The sequence below is a fragment of the Arachis stenosperma genome, chromosome 10 (assembly GCF_014773155.1).
Source record: "Arachis stenosperma cultivar V10309 chromosome 10, arast.V10309.gnm1.PFL2, whole genome shotgun sequence".
Lineage (NCBI taxonomy): Eukaryota > Viridiplantae > Streptophyta > Magnoliopsida > Fabales > Fabaceae > Arachis > Arachis stenosperma.
The window spans coordinates 5,072,810-5,091,343 of record NC_080386.1 but is presented as its reverse complement, the minus strand read 5'-3'; the positions used below and the strand labels follow the sequence as shown (position 1 = coordinate 5,091,343).

General features: G+C 32.4%; 1 pseudogene; it reads left to right on the top strand.

The window, feature by feature from the left end:
- Positions 1–16,285: 16,285 nt before the first annotated feature.
- On the top strand, positions 16,286–17,604 carry LOC130956637 (uncharacterized; annotated as a pseudogene).
- The last annotated feature ends 930 nt before the right edge of the window (positions 17,605–18,534 follow it).

The window sequence follows — 18,534 nt, the reverse complement described above, 5'->3', positions numbered from 1 at the left end:
GTGCTATGGCCGCTTCTTAAAGGCGATGAGATCTGCCCGTGGTTGCTTCGGGTAGCTTTATTTACCGTTGATTTTTTGTTAATACCTGATCTAACGGACATAAATCGTTTTCTGGGGTTGCCCGTAAATTGGTCATGAGATCTGGCACAAACGGTAGCGATTTTTTCTGGTTTTCCACGTGGCCTTTGTATAGCCGTATGATGACTGAGGTGGTGGTATCTTGATTGGGGTTTGAGTTTGAAGCGAATTTGAGGTGAATGTGTCGTGCATTTAGGGTTTGGAGAGGGCCTGGCCCAGATGATGACGTGGCGGGAACCAAACTGGCGGTTCCGGCATGCGGGTGAGAAATTACGCGCAGCGCGTAGCTTCGAATGAAACGCGTGTTTGTGTAAGGATAGTTTCGTAAATACATGTTCAGTATCGACGGAACCGGTTCTTTCACTCCCAATTTTACTTGTGTTAGGATTATTAATTTATTACATGTCATTTATATAAAATATATATCTAAGAAATTTAATAATATATATATAAATAGGCTAAAAAAATTAGATAGGAAAGTAGTAAGAGTGGTATTTCTTAAATAGTAATTTTTGGTATTTTTTAAAAGAGAAAAGCTTAGTATACAAGCGATTAGGGCTTGTAACTATTACAAGTTCATTAACGCCTAATCCGCTAAAACACGCTGCAACTCCTACGTCACTTACACGCGCCATACAAAGATCCCGCGTTTGTATAACTACCAAATTTAAAAGATTTGTTTCCTTCTTTGTTTTCTTTCTTTTCAAATTTCATCGTTCTTTTTCTCGCGCGTCTTCCCCTGATTTTTCGATCGTTCTTTTCCTCTCCTTTCTCATTGGTTTGTTCTTCGTCATTGACGTTAGTTTTTCTCTCTGTAACTCCAGCTTCGTTTTGACATGGTGTATTTATAGTTTTTGACATAGTGTATTCTGCAACCTCTCTGTTGTTGATGACCAGTTTGTTCCGAAGGTTGGAATGACCTTTACCACCCTTGAAGATGCTCGAAAGTTTTACAGAAACTATACCAAGGTTGTAGGTTTTTCTACAAGAGTTCGGAGCACAAATAGAAAGGAAAATGAGATTAAGAATCATTTGATTACATGTAGCAGAGAGGGAAAATGAAACTCTCATAGCAAAGACTCATTTGATAGGAATTGGAATGATTTTCTGCTAAACTTTGGTCTTGTGGACAACAAGTGGCTTTCATGTAGTGTTGGGTTAAAATCTGCAGCAGGGGTGTAAATTTAATTTGTTATCGGGTGTATTTATAGTCTGTGTTTGGGTGTATTATGCAGATCTCTATGCAGACCGTCATATTTGGGTTCCAATCTATCTGGATCACCACTTCATATTATAGTGCCTGTAAATCAGACATTTTGAATACACCAGAGAGAGTTTAATTAATTTTGGTCTTGTGGACAACAAGTGACTTTCAGGTAGTGTTGGTTAAAATCTGCAGCAGGGGTGTAAATTTAATTTGTTATCGGGTGTATTTATAGTCTGTGTTTGGGTGTATTATGCAGATGTCTATGCAGACCGTCATATATGGGTTCCAATCTATCTAGATCACCACTTCATATTATAGTACCTGTAAATCAGACATTTTGAATACACCAGAGAGAGTTTAATTAATTTTGGTCTTGTGGACAACAAGTGGCTTTCAGGTAGTGTTGGGTTAAAATCTGCAGCAGGGGTGTAAATTTAATTTTTTATCGGGTGTATTTATAGTCTGTGTTTGGGTGTATTATGCAGATGTCTATGCAGACCGTCATATATGGGTTCCAATCTATCTGGATCACCACTTCATCTTATAGTACCTGTAAATCAGACATTTTGAATACACCAGAGAGAGTTTAATTAATTTTGGTCTTGTGGACAACAAGTGGCTTTCAGGTAGTGTTGGGTTAAAATCTGCAGCAGGGGTGTAAATTTAATTTGTTATCGGGTGTATTTATAGTCTGTGTTTGGGTGTATTGTGCAGATCTCTATGCATACCGTCATATATGTGTTCCAATCTATCTGGATCACCACTTCATATTATAGTACCTGTAGATCAGACATTTTGAATACACCAGAGAGAGTTTAATTAATTTTGGTCTTGTGGACAACAAGTGGCTTTCAGGTAGTGTTGGGTTAAAATCTGCAGCAGGGGTGTAAATTTAATTTGTTATCGGGTGTATTTATAGTCTGTGTTTGGGTGTATTATGCAGATCTCTATGCATACCGTCATATATGGGTTCCAATCTATCTGGATCACCACTTCATATTATAGTACCTGTAAATCATGCATAATTCAGAACTCTTTCTCTTTCTCCTCCTCATCTTCTGCTGCTTCTTCTTCTTCAAAAACGATTTTACCATGAATAATCGAAAAAAACGAGAAAACAGAGAGAAAAGACGTAAATGAAGAAGAAGAAGAAAAAGAGGAAAACGAGGAAGAAGAACGTGCAGAAACGAAAGAAAAGGAGAAGAAGAAGAGTAAGAGGAAGAAGAACGTGCAGCAAGAAGAATAAGAAAAATTTCAGAAACCATGAAAATCGAAAAAAAAAACGAAGAAGAAGAAGAGGAAGAGGAAGAGAAGAGGAAGAAGAAGACGAAGAGAAGAAGAAGAAGAAGACGAAGAGAACCGTTTGAGTGGGGCGCGTGTAGTTACGCTCCATTCAAAATGAGTTAATGCGCGTGTTAATGAAGTTTGGGCTGATAACTTGTAAAACTTGTACGGCCTTTTTACTTGTATGTGTAGCAGGCCCCTTTTTAAAATTGTGAGAAGTATATAAATTAAACTGTTTGATTTGTGTTTAAAATTAAAAAAATTTGGAGTACACAAATTGGATCGTTCGATTTTTGCATCTCAAATTTTTTATTTTTTTTAACACAATTCGGACGGTTTGATTTCTGTACTTCTAACAAACCGGACAATTTAATTTCCACTTTTCTATTTAATCACTTTCACATCTAAGAATAACACTCCCAACAGTCCACATTTCAAAAAAACATAACTACTATCTCAATATCAAAAACAAAAAAGTGTATATAAATATATACTAATTATTTAGTAAATTTTTTTATATGCATATACCTTTTTTATATTTTTTTAATATGAGACAAATAATTACTAATGAATTAATCTACCTTTTTAAATTAAATATATATCATGATAAATTTGATATTAATTTTAGATGATAATAATTTATTCTTTTAATAAAGTATTTTGAATTTAAATTTTATAAGATAACTAATTTTTCATAGATATAAGTTAGAAGATATTTTAAAAAGTAACTTTATACATCAAATTTCTCTCAATTTTCATCATATATTGTAGATCAAACTTAAATAATTATGTAAATTATGTATATGAATATCAATATGAACTTAAAAAATATTTCTACTGTATTTATATAAAAAATATGTAATCCTGTTATTCAATTTGATATTATTACATTCGCCATACATATGTTAATATATATTTTTTGTCTAATTCTCTTTTATTGTGTTACAATTTTACAAATACACTCTTAATTCTCCACATACAAGTGATTTTAATATAAGTCATACAAGTTATTTATATTCACGTCATTTTATGTTTTTTTTGTGCCTCTTTTTCTTTTTCTTCTTTCTCCTTACTTCCTCTTCCTCTTCCTCTTCTTCCTCCATGTCTCTTTTTCTTCTTTTTTCGTAATTTTTTTCTCTCGTTATCATCGTCATCAACACCACCTCTTCCTCCCTCTTTTTTTATTAAAATTTCTTCTCCTCTTTTCGTTTTATCTTTCCTTCATCAAAATCACCAGAAAAAACAAAGAAACATAAAAAGATATTAAAATTTATTCTCCTCTTTTCGTTTTATTTTTCTTCTTCTTCTTTTTCCGTCCTTCCTCTTCCTCTTCTTCTTCTTTTTTCTCTGTGTCTCTTCTTCTTCTTTTTCGTAAAAAAGAAAACGAAGATGAAACACGCGAAGATAATTCAGTAACGCGCGTGTTAGACCCAACTTGTAAGACTTGTAAACAAAAATGACTTGTATGTGTAGCACTCTTCCTTAATATGTACAAGGTTTAATTATTCTGTTAGATTTTATAGTTTATAAAATTTTCAATTAGCTTTTTATATTTTTTTTCTTTTAATTGAATTTTTGTACTAATTTTTTTTTAATTAGGTCCCTCTTAGCAGTAATTGGCTCAATTTTATAGGAATCCAACTAAAGAAAAAGATCGATGCAGGACCAAATAAAAAAAAATATAAAAACCTAATTAAAAAAATTTTAGTGCAAGAATTCAATAAAAAAATAAAAAATTAATTAAAAATTTCATAAAATTATAAAAACAATAGAGTAATTAAACATATGTACAATTGTAGCTTATATTTACAGTCAACTTATTTATATAAGCAAGCTTAGCAGTAATCCCAGAAAAAAAGGAATTCAGGGATACTTTCTGATCCTTTGTGTTTCCATATTAAAATTAATATTTTGACTAATAACCAGCTCTCCAATATTTTTTTCTTCCTTGAATGTTTAAACACGTATTTACATTCTAAAAACACAACTTGTTTATTATTACTTTTATCGTAAGTGCTTTTGTGGTACAAGAATGTATTTGGCGGATAAAATAAGATATTGGGAACAAAATACGAATAATAAGATATAAAATTTAGTATTTTTATATTTTATTTGATGATAAATTAAAATAAGTTATAAAAATTTAATTTATTATTATTTTTTATATTCAAATTTTTTTTTAAAAATATATAATAATAAAAAAATAATTCTAAAAAATTAGCAATAATAATAAAAGAAAAATTAAAAAAAATTATATCTCTTGTTAGTATTTTTGTGTCTTTTCTATTAAAATAGACACAAAATATATTAATTCAACATCTCTAAATATAATGTTTCTGTCTATATGTCTCATCTGTCAAATATGATTTTATATCTCTATGTATCTGTTTTAGTATCCCATAACTATAAATGAATGCAACCCATAATACTATTTATTTGTTCTAAAATATTTGTTAGTTTGAAAATAATATACATGTATATTTTATCGCATTTAAATTAAAGAGTAAAGTAACAAATAAATTATTAAAAAATTATATTTTAGATAGATTAGCTTTTAAAAAATTACTAATAAAATTTTTTAGAATAACATATATAAACACATTACCTTCAAATTACCTCATATGATTAGAATAAAAAATCTTAATTTAAATTAATTTATCTATGTTTATTATTCTACAAATTTTTATTAATATTTTTTTAATGACTAATTTTTAAAGAAAGTAATGTACATATTTATCACTAAATTGGCAAATTATACTCTATTATTAAGCAAAATTAGTTAATTAATTTATAATCTATTTTATATTTTTATATTTTTATATTTTGACTTAATGACCAACTTTGGCTATAAATAAGTCAAATTTATCGCATTCATATCATACCAAAAATAAGAAACAAGTGAAAACATATATTGATTGATGTTGCTTTGAATGATATTATATGTATTACGTAATGAGTATATTATTATTTATACTATATTATAATATCACAAATACAATAAAACATAAATACTAAATAGTATTTATATAGTTTTTTTTATTTTCTTTATTTTTATATCTACTTCTTTTATTTATTTAGAATAGAAATTCATTTACAATTTACTTTTATATAAAGTTGACAGTTAAATATTATTAAATTATAATTTAATTAAATTTATTAAATTATCTAACTATTTTTAATTATCAATTTTACATAAAAACAACGATATGTACATAAGCGTTCACCTTTGTTTATTTATTTTACAACACACTCGATATTACCATAAAGATAATCACACTGTATTAGCAAGACACAGGAGATTATGTTCCCTGTGCATTTTGGCATGTTGCATTGATGTTATTTCCAGTAGCTGAGATTATGTTAATGTTTTCCATTACAAGGCTGGTGCAAGCTATTTTGCTTCACAATTCAATACAATTGCATTCTCGCTCAATGAGGTTCCTTTCACATTGTGATAAGTATCACTCACTTCCACTGCACTTTCTCCATATGCATTATTGGCATAATATTGTTGGTTAATAATCACAGGATTTTCAGCTTTGTCAAGTATAATATCTTCAAATGTGATACTTTTAGCATATCCAGATCCTCCCTGCATTTAAGGAACAACATATACTTATCAATAAATTCCTTATTTCAAACATTTAAATTAATAAGTAAAGACACAGACATATATGAATGATTATACGTTTTTGACACCCAAAGTGTGAATTAGCATTATAAATTTATAACTAAGTTTGTTTTATGTTAAAATTTTATTTTTAAGATAACTAAAATTCAACCATAAATCTTTAGTCATGAAAAATCTCATGTTAATTGTTTAATATTAGTGACAAAAATGTTCTTAATAAAACTGAGTTTTATTAGGAAAATAAAAGAAAAATAAATTCGGCAACTACAACTATAAAAATAACATAAAAAATACAGAAAATGAGTCTAGCGAAGTTCTATCGTCAAAAATCAAGTTTGCTATTCATATCAAACGAACAATGTTAATAAAAAAAATTATAGTGATAAATATTTATCCTAAAAAATTAGAAACAATATTTACCTGCCATGTCTTGATTCTAGCTCCATTGATAGTTCCACTAAAAGTGCAATTTTTTACATATATCTCTTCCACTATATTAAACTACTCTTCTACCTTAACCTATAACAACAATAAAAAAGTCTCGTGACTCACAAATTCAACCCAACAGAATACATAAATTCAATTACAATTTTAGTCTTTATTATCTTTATCTTATCTTTAGTTGTTCTTATCTTAACTTTATTTGCTTTTATTTTTAATAGGACAATGCTCTATATATATTTAGTTTTACCCTCATAGTTTATAACACACTTCAGAACAATTCAATCAATCAATCATCAATAAAAGTTCTTTTCTTTGATTTTCTTATTCTTTCACAATTTTATCACACTACTTAAAAAAATTCACCTTTTTCAAGGCTCCCAAAGATAGATTTTCATTTAGAATATTAACCAAGCATCATAAATGGTTGAATTATATACACATCCATGAAATTTACTAACTAACCTAATGTCATGCCCAGGTCCACAAAAGACATTTGTTATGTTGGTGAAGAATGTATCACCATTAATTGCAATGCAATCATCTTCTACAATAAATAAAAAAATTAGATACATAATAACCATCCTTCTTTTACGTTTTTTAGGATTGATAGAGTAGTGATTAACTCTAGCTGTTCAAAGAAATTAGAATTCAGTTAGAAGTTAAGTAGTGATCAGTTTCAATTAGAGTCAGTTAGAGCTTTCTGTTAAGATTGTCAGGCTGGCTTTCAGTTAGTTAGCTCGCCTTTTACCTTTATGTCTATATATATAGCAAATATTGTACCTAACTTGTCAATTAAACTTCAGATCAATTCAATCACAAGATTCTCTCAATTGCTCTCTGCTTTCTTTCCTTCTTCTCTGCTCAGACCTGGTACCTTTCATGGTATCAGAGCTTGAATCTAAGAACAAGTTGTGCTGCAATCAAGCTTCACGTCCTCTCCGATCTCGATGAAGCTCGATGAGGATAATTTCCTACAATAGAAAGATCATGCTAAATTTACAATTGAAGGACATAACTTGTTGCATCACATAACTGGAGAAGGAATACCAATAAGATTCAGAGCAAATAGTGAAGTGAATCAAGAATTTCAGTGTGGAAGAGACAGGACGCTCTATTGAAGTCATGGCTTCTGGCCTCAATGACAAAGCCTTTCACCACTTGAATGGTAGGATGTGTATACGTGTATAAGGTACGAAAACGTTTAGATGATCATTTCACATCTCAGATCAGAGAAAAAATTATATAATTAGAGCACAAACTAAGCACCATCAAGATTGGAGGTTCTGTTATGTACTTACATTGAAAAACACCATAGATGCATTGGCGTCTATTGGAGAACCAATGAGAGAAAGCGATCATGTGAACGCAATTCTAAACGGCCTAACAGAAGAGTATGAATCTTTAATCACATCAGTAGTTGCAAGACCAGTAAGCATCACAATTGGTGAACTTTAAGCATTCCTTCTTACTCATGAAAGCATGCTTGAAAGATTCAGGAGACCAAAACTATTTGTCCAGGCTAATCTTGCTCACACAAGAGGCGGATTCAGAGGTGGAAGATCAGGCTGAGGAGGAAGATTTTTGTACAATGACAATAACACACTTGATTCTGGAGGACAATTTTAAAATAGCAATTTTCAGAGCAACAATTTTCAAAACAGCAACTTCCAAAACTATAATTTCCAGAATGGCAACTTTTCGAACAGCTCAAGATCTACCTCACAATACAATGATAATTTTAGACTCACTCAGAAAGGCTACAATGAAAATTCAATATTTAATGCATAATGATGAGACAAACAATGGAAAAATGATGAATGGTGAAAGACCCGTGTGCCAAGTCTGTGATAAAATTGGCCACACTGCCAAGAACTGCTGGTACAGATATGAAAGGGACAACAACTATGGAGCTGATTCGAGGTCTAATATGCAGAACTCACAAAATTCACAAGCAAGTACATCCTCTTCTCAACCACCTCATGCACTACTTACAACTCCAGCAACTATTCATGATCCAAACTGCTACTTAGACTCAGGAGTAACCCACCATATGACCTCATATCAACAAAACCTGATGGAAGGACAAGCCTACGAAGGATCAGACCAAGTGATCGTAGGAAACGGTTCAGGTTTGCAAATCAATCTTGTGCTGATTTGAGCAATAGGAAATTTATTCTACAAACACTACTACATGTGCTTGATATTACTAAAAAACTGTTGAGTGTATATCAATTTTGCTGTGAAAATACAGTCTACTGAGTTTCATTTTGACAAATACTGTGTAAAATCCCAGAAAACCAGTAAAGTAGTTATCTAGGGAGAAGTTGAAAGAAACCATCAACCAAGTCTGCTTGTGTCTCAACACTGTATAACAAGGACAATTTCTTGCTTTGGCATAATAGGTTGGGGCATGCCTCCAATAGTGTAGTGTCTACTGTCCTAAAGTCCTGTAATGTCCATTTTTATTCAAATAAGTCAATTTGTGAAGCTTGTTGTGCAGGAAAGTCTCACCAATTGTCCTTTCCTGTTTCTGAATCTGTATACATAGGCCAGTTGGCAATGGGTAGGGTAGAGTAGAATTTGGATTCTACCCTAATCCTACCCGCGGGTTGAAAACATTTTTAAAAGTCTACCTACCCTATCTACAGGTTGAGAATTTTTCAATCCTAACTCTACCCCAACCCTAAAGTTCTAAACCATACCCTACCCGATTCTACCCGTAGAAAAATAAAAAAATTTCAAGCAAATATTAAATTCAACCATTCCAAATTTCATATATATTAATAAAATAAAAAATAAAAACTAAGTTCAAATTAAAATTTAAAACAATAAAATCTTAAAGAAATCTAACACAAAATTACAAATAATATGATTATCAACTAGCTTAGTGGTTTATTTCAAGTTATAAGAGGAAGATTGTGTATTTAACATTCACTTTCTTTACTACATATATAACTTTTACATATATATTATATAATATATTAGGGGTGCGGGTAGGGTATACCTTGGACCCGTACCATACCCTACCCGCAGGCAAACTCGCATCGCACCCTACCTTACCCGCAGCGGTTGGGTAGACAACCCTATCTGAACGGATTGGTTCGGGTTGGGTACCCGCAGGTGGGATATATATTGCCAGCCCTAACACAGCACCACTTCAATTAGTGTATTATGATATTTGGGGTCCTGCCCCCACTCGTGACACTAATGGAAACTTTTACTTCATTTTATTCATTGATGCATTTTCCAAATATACGTGGCTATATCTCATTAAAGCATGATCTCAATTCAAATCAGTATTTACTTATTTCCAATATATGGTTGAGTTGTAATTAGACACTAAACTAAAAATGCTACAAACTGATAATGCTACTGAATATACTAGTTTATCTAAAGAACTGCAAGTACAGGGAGTTATACACAGGTTTTCATGCCTCATGTGCATCAACAAAACGGCAATATTGAGAGAAAGAACAGATATGTAGTCGAGAAAGGACTTGCAATGCTTGTTAGAGCTGGCATGTCTACAAAGTACTGGAGAGAAGCATTCTCATCAGCAGCAAACATGATTAATCAACTCCCTACACCAACCCTTGACAATTGCTCACCTATGGAAAAGCTCTTTGGAAAAAAGCCAAATTATGACACTCTAAGAGTCTTTGGTTGTCTTTGTTTCCCTCATTTAAGGCCCTACAACAAACATAAATTGGACTTTTGCTCTGCTCCATCTGTGTTCATAGGATACAGTTCAATATATAAGGGTTACAAATGCCTCACACAAAGTGGCAAGATAGTGGTGACAAAAAATGTAGTCTTTGATGAAAGTAGGTTTCCATTCAAAGAAGGAAAATTCTTGATAAGCATGTCAGAGAAGGATAGCTCAGAAACCAATAATCATGTTCCACTAAGAATACCTCTTCTGCCAAGCTTTATGTCCCAAGGACACCACCTTTCAACATAGTTGCAGCAGCAAACTCCATCTCACTCAACCACATCAGACACTAGACTAACTACGAATTCAATTACAACGCCTAACATTTCAACCATGCAGCCTACCTCACTCATACAACACCCAATTCCTTCAAACTTACCTAATAAGCTAACTTCACCTATGAACCACACATCAAAACCTAGAACTCAAATCTATCAACCTATGTCACAGCCTATAGCACCATCTAGCATTTCAGTTACAATCCCTATCTTTGATTTAGAGATTGTCCTACCACCACTATCAGATACTGCTCAACCAAAAACCATCAATATGCACCCTATGACCACAAGAAGTAAACATGGCATCTTTAAGCTAAGAGCACTACAAGCAACAGTTGAACTAATAAATGCCAGAGAAGTATTAGCTCACCCTGAATGGAAGAAAGCCATGGACAATGAATATGAAGCACTAATGAAAAAACTAACATGGAAGCTGGTACCATTGCCACAAGGGAGAGATGCCATTGGAAGTAAATGGGTATTTAGAGTCAAGTACAATGCTGATGGCTCATTACAGAAGCATAAGGCCAGATTAATTGCATGGGGGTTCTCACAAAGACATGGATTTGACTTTACTGAAATAGATAGCCCAGTAGTAAAGCCAACTTCGATAAAAATGATCCTGACAGTGACATTAGCAACTGAATGGAGTATCAAACAGCTAGATGTCAATAACGCATTCCTTCATAGTGACTTAAGTGAAGATATTTACATGAAGCAACCTCATGGGTATGTAGTTGGAGATAGCAGTCTAGTTTGCAAACTCACAAAAGCACTATACGGTTTAAAACAAGCACCCAGGACTTGGTACCACTAGCTTTTCACAACACTTAACCACTTAGGATTCACTGCTACCAAGTCAGATATTTCAATCTTCTCAAGGTTTACCAAAGGAGCTAGCCTCTTTGTTTTGGTGTATGTCGATGACATCATCATCACTGGAAGCTCAAATATAGAGATCAATCAGGTGATTCAACAATTAAATAGATAATTAGCACTCAAATATTTAGGTGACCTGCATTATTTCTTAGGGATATAAGTCTAAAAAATTTGCAATGATAGGCTGCTACTTACTCAAGAAAAGTATGTAAAGGATTTACTCATCAAGGTTGGAATGGTTGGATGCAAACCTTGTCAAACCCCTCTTCCTTCATCAGTGGAGGAGCAAGCTTTGAGGATCCCAAATTATACCGGTCAGTAATTGAAAGTCTACAATATTTGACTATTACAAAATTCGAATTGGCCTATGCTATAGGAAAAGTTCCACAGTTTTTTCATAATCCTTTGCTTGAACATTGGAAGCTGGTTAAAAAAATTTTGAGGTATATTAGTGGGACTTGCAATTATGGACTGCACCTGCACAAGAACAGCTCCATGCAATTCACTGCATACAATTATTCAGATTAGGATGGTGACCCAAATGATAAAAAATCTACAGGGGACTTTTGTGTCTTCTTAGGCAAAAATCTCATCACTTGGAGTGCAAAGAAGCAAATAGTTGTGGCAAGGTCCGGTACTGAAACTGAATATAGAGCCTTAGCAGACTTGGTAGCTAAAATAATATGGCTAAAAAACTTGATGATTGAATTAAAAATTGACATCCAAGCTCCTCTCCTGATGTACTGTGACAATCTCAGTACAGTCCTGCTAGCTGCAAACCCATCTTACACTCAAAATCAAAGCACTTCGAGACTAACCTCCACTTTGTTCGAGACTATGTGACAAAGAAAATAGTAGTTATCAGTCACATTCCTGGTTCAATACAGATAGCAAATGTGTTCACAAAAGCTCTTCCCAGTATTGTGTTTCTACAATTTCGATCATTGTTGAATGTAGAAGAGAATGTGCCGAGTAGTGAAGAAGGAAGACAGAAGTCAGGAGAGTCAAAAAAGGGAGGTATGTAGAGAAGAACTTAAATTACAGCAAAAACTCAAAATTAGTGGAAGAATTAGAAGAACTTAAAAGTAGGGAGCATGATAGAGTAGTAATTAACTCTAGCTACTCAAAGGAGTTAGAATTCAGTTAGAAGCAGTTAGAAGTTAAGTGGTGATTAGTTTCAGTTAGAGCTTTCTGTTAAGAGTGTCAGGATGGCTTTCAGTTAGTTAGCTAGCCTTTCACCTCTGTGTCTATATATATAGCAAATATTGTAACTAACTTGTCAATTAAGCTTCAAATCAATTCAATCACAAGATTCTCTCAACTCCTCTCTTCTTTCTTTCCTTCTTTTCTGCTCAGGCCTGGTACCTTTTAGGGATAAGTAGTTTTAGGATAAACTTACCTGTTTCAATTAAAGCATCAAGAAAAATAGAGCGGTACGAGGTAATTGATAATGATTTGAAAATTAAAGTGGCCTTTAAGAATATTTATCAATTAGACATTAGACTAGTCTATAAATAGAATTTCAAATAAATATTGTAATAAGTTTAGTTTTTTTTTAAAAAATATATTTGGAAACTCAAAACTACTATTAGCCTCCCTAACATTACAGAATAAATTAAAAATTTTAAGTAATTTATCTGAAGTTTAAACTCAAATTTATATTCTATTTTTTTAATTAAAGTTTCTTATTTTTTGTTGTATTCTTCATCTTTATTTTTCTTTTTCTTTAATTTCTGCATTTTATTTTATTTTCAAACTTTGTATATTTTTTTAATTTTAATTTTTGAAATTATAATTGAAACTCTTAGACACTTACAAAAAAAAAGTCATTTCCACTTCTTGAATTCATATAGTAAAACAATACTAAAAAATTATTAATTTATTTGTTATTAACAATAGAACAAAAATTGAGTAAAATATTGAGTTTACAAATTGATAAAGAAGAATATTATATGGCTATTAGAATTTATTGTTTTTGGTCATTAATTAATTATTAGTATTTAAAAGTATTTAAGTATGAGATAAAGGTCAGTTTGGGTAAACAACTTAATTAAGCTCATTTTAAAAAAAATAGTTTAAATAATAAATGACTATATTAAAAGTAGTTTATAAATAAATTATTTTGTGTTTATGTTTTTAGTTCTAAAAGTGCTTATTTTATAGAAATGTAATAAAAAGTAGTAGTATTATGAAAGAAGTCATTTTTTTAGCTTCACTATAAGCTTCTAAGAGCATCTCCAACGGTAAGAAAATGAAGGACCCGTTCTGACAAAAATTGAAGACCAACCATTGGAGCAATATAAGCATGAGTCCCAAACTCCCAGCACATATTTCAACGCAAGCAAGACCCTGCTCAGAGGGACTTGCTTTGTTTTCATTATAATCAATAAAATTTTAACATGTGACACTTAATTAAAAAAATTAAAAAATATGATAATAATATAATAACTAAATAACGTTATATAATATGTTATTAATAAAGGATTGGTCTTCATCTTATTATATACCAACTTATTTAACTTTACGTATATAATTAAATATTATAATTATTTATAAATTAAATATGATTTAAGTATTTAATTTAGTTATTTAAAAAATTATATTAAATAATTAAATTATATTTAATTTATTAATAATTATAATAATTAATTATAATTCTATTTAATTAATAATTTATATTAATTATTTAAATCATAATTAATATAAGAAATTAAATTAATATTGTATATTAATTATTATTATATTAAATTAGTCGTTGTAAAACTAGCTGTTGCAAAATTAGCTATTAGAAACTAGCCGTTACTATGTTACCGTTATCATTAACAAATTAATATTTTGTTACTCTATATATACCACTTAGATACACTTCTATTCTCACACTTTCTACTACTCTTTTTCATCTTCTTCCAAGTTTATAAAATTAATGTTCTGCTAATATTATTTTTTGTTCGAAAGAATGGATCCAAACCAACTCAACTCTTTCTTCAATTACTTGCAAAACTTTTCTCAAATTCCAAATACCCAACAATCTCAAACCTCAAACTCTCAAGTTCCAAATCAAAACTTCACACTACTGAATACATTTCAAAATCCAAATCCAAAAAATCTTTCTAATTTCAATTTTCAAGCTCCTTATAATAATCAATTTCCTATATTCCAACCGCAAAATCAAAATTCACAAACACCACATTTTCTATTATCATCCATATTTAACCCCTCTATCGGAAATGTTACTCCAACTTCCTTACCGTTTCTAACTCAATTCAGTGCATTAAGATATAACTCATCTGGTGTTGGTGGCTCTTCTAACCCATACTCTCAGACTCCTATACAATCTAGTCCAAATTCGTAATATTTAGATTTTGCCAACTCTCGTGGATTAGATGTTATCGACTTCAATGATGATGATATTGAAGATCGGAGGCAAGATAGTATTCAATACTGGCATTGGAAAGAGGATGAGATGCTGATCAGTGCATGGTTAAATATTTGATCTGACCTTGTAGTTGGTACCGATCAAAAGGGAGAAATATTTTGGAGTTGAATTCATAGCTACTGTGTAGAATTTTGCTCCGACATGACAAGGGGAGTAGTTGTATGTAAGAAACGATGGTATAAGATCAATAAGACTGTTGCACAATTTGCTGGTTGTTACGATCAAGCTAGTCGAAACACAAGGAGTGGTTCGAACACTGATGATATAAAGGAGTTTGCTTATAAACTTTATTCCACAAATTATGGTCAAAAATTCACTTTTGAGAGGCATTGGAACATGCTTCGGTTGGAGTAAAAATGGAGAAGCCAACTACTTACACAGAGTGGCGACTCAAAGAGAACCAAGATTAATGCAACTGGAGCATACTCATCCTCATCAAACCCAGAAACACCGTTGGCTGACGAACCCGGTGTGGACTCTCCCGTTTCCCCACAAGGATAAAAAAAGAGCAAGCGAAAAGGTAAGGAAAAAGCACAGATATCTGAAGATTTTAGCGAAAAAAATAATCGGTTGTTAAAAAATTAGCTCTCATGGAAGATATTAAGAATGTTAGAGAAAAGGAACTAATGGATAGGAAAAAAGAAAGAGAAGAGGAAAAGGAACATAGAGCAAAGGTTATGGCAATCAGAGAGAAGGAGTTACAAATTCAAGCGGCAATGAAAGAACAAGAATTACAAGCTCAAGCGGCAACGAAGGAACAAGAATTACAAACTCAGATGTATATTAAAGAAATGGAGATAAAAGCAAAAGAAAGGGAAATGGATAGGATGGTCAAGGAAAGGGAAAGGAAAATGGATATGCAAATACTTAATGCTGACACGTCTACAATGAGTGAAAAACGACGAGCTCTTCATGAGATTGCATGTGAGAAAATAATCGCCAAGTGGTTTACTTAATAGTTTCTTGTATTCGTAGAGTTATGTAGTATGCTCTTATTTTTATTGCGTATTACTGTTATGTGATGTAGTTTGTTTTATTTATTTTTGATATAATTTTTTAAATTAGTCAATATTATTGTGCCGTTATTGTTCATGAAAGTGACCGTTGCAAGACTAGCCGTTAAGTAGCCGTTGCAAAACTAGCCGTTAAGTAGACGTTGCAAAACTAGCCATTGCAAAACTATCCATTAAGTAGCCATTGCAAAACTAGCTGTTAACTAGCCGTTAAGGTACTTATTGCAGACACACTTATAAATATCAACTATCAATGACTCCACAACTCCACTTCAACTCTTGTTTCTCACCTCGAAAGAGAACTAAAAATTACATTTCTAGATATGGCTAGAAATTTTAATGATATATTTAATGAGGCTTTGTATGACAAAAGAAGACGGCAAGATAACACACTCATAGATAATTGGATCGATGAGTGTTTACTCGAAGATTCAGAAGAAGAATATATCGATAAAAGCTCTATCCTAACTACTCGTAGATGGATCAACAGAGATCGAGAAGCAGGACATGATTGCCTTTTTCAAGATTACTTTGCAGATGAACCGGTGTATAATGCTGACATTTTCTGACGAAGATTTCGAATGAGAAGACATGTGTTCCTTCAGATAGTAGACGCTCTCTCAAACGTCTATCCGTATTTCCACTAGAGGGTTGATGTAACTGGAAAAAGAGGCTTGTCGCCACTCCAAAAATGTACCGCTACGATACAGATGTTAGCATATGCCGTAGAAGCTGATGCTGTTGATGATTATGTGCGCATAGGCGAGAGCATTACAATTGTATGCTTGAAAAAATTTGTTGAAGGTGTCATTTCGGTGTTCGATGATAATACTTGCAAAAACCCAATCCAAATGACGTATGACGCCTGCTACAAATGGCGGAGGGTCGTGGCTTCCCTGGCATGTCAGGTAGCATTGACTGCATGCATTGGTAATGGAAAAATTGTCTAAAGGCGTGAAAAGGTATGTACATGAGTGGTTATCGTGGAGTTGCAACCATAGTACTTGAGGTTGTAGCATCTTCGGACCTTTGGATATGGCATGCGTTCTTTAGAGTTTCTGGTTCAAATACCGATATCAACGTATTAAATCGTTCTCCAGTGTTCGATGATATTCTAAATAACCGTGCTCCGGAGATAAATTATACTATTAATGGTAATAATTATACTATGGGATACTATTTAGCAGATGGAATTTATCCTGCATGGGCCACATTTGTCAAATCAATCTCAAAGCCACAAGGGGAGAAACGCAAGTTATTTGCACAATACCAAGAAAGAAAAAGAAAAGATGTGGAGCAAGCATTCGGAGTGTTGCAAGCATGCTTTGCAATTATACGTGGTCCAGCTCGTTTTTGGGAAAAGAAGAAGCTTGCCAACATAATGAGAGCTTGTATTATATTGCATAATATGATTGTTGAGGATGAAAGAGACACTTATGCAGAAAATTTTGCTCAAGACTTAGAGTATGATGATGTCGAAAATGGCTTATCACAACCTCAGTTGGAAGAAGAAGATTTTACACCATACAATCAATTTCTCCAAAGAAATGTCCAACTTCGAAATAGGCAGCAGCATAGACAATTGAAAGAGGACTTGATTGAACACATATGGCAATTTCACAATGCTTGTCGTCAACTATAGAGCTTAATTATGTTTTTCTTTGTATTAAGTAATTTTACAAATTAGTATAATTCCGAATTATATATTGTGTATTATTGTTATTGAAAGTTGTGGTAGGCTTAGAGAAGGGGGTTGAATCTATGCCTTCCTTTTAAGTTGCAAAACAGAACACAGCAGAGAAGAGAAAAGCTAACACCAGCATGTATCCTAGTTCGATTGCTTTGTGCTATGCAACCTACGTCCAGTCTCCTCCACAACAATGGAAGAATTTCCACTATAGTTAAAAGTATTACATACACCAATTTTACAAGATTGACGCAGTCCTTTCACACTCAAGTTCTAACCTAACTTGACATTGGCTATGCTAATACCTAACTATTCACTCTTAGTGCTAACCCAACTAAGAAAGGGATACCTCACAGGTACAAGATACAAGACGTAGACATACCTATAGAAATTAGAAAATAACTCTAGGCTTTTCTTTCAAGTGTATCACTCAGCCTTTTTTCACTCATGGCTTTTACTTGAGCTTTCTCACTATGCCTTTTCTCACAAGAAATTACAGAAAGATAAACATAGAAAAGAACATCACAATCTATAAAACATGAAGGAGATTGACTTCATCAGCAGCCTCTTTGCTATGTGCAAAACCAGATTTGCAAACCTCAGATACAGTTCTTCAGTATTGGCCGAATGCTTCTTTGAAAGAAAGCATTATCCAAGTAGAGGAACTTCGTTGCAGAACTCAACTCTCAAACTCTTGTTTTCTCTCCTTGGTTTCTGAATAAACAGCAAACCTCTTTTATCTCCTTGCATGTTGCTTGGTTGCTCTCCCTAGGTCAACTTCTTGAGCCTTGAGCTTCATCAACCAACAAACTCACTTTTTCTCATTAAACATCAGAGTAGAAACTTTGCTTTTAACTTCTCCATCTTGACCGAAAGCCATAAAGC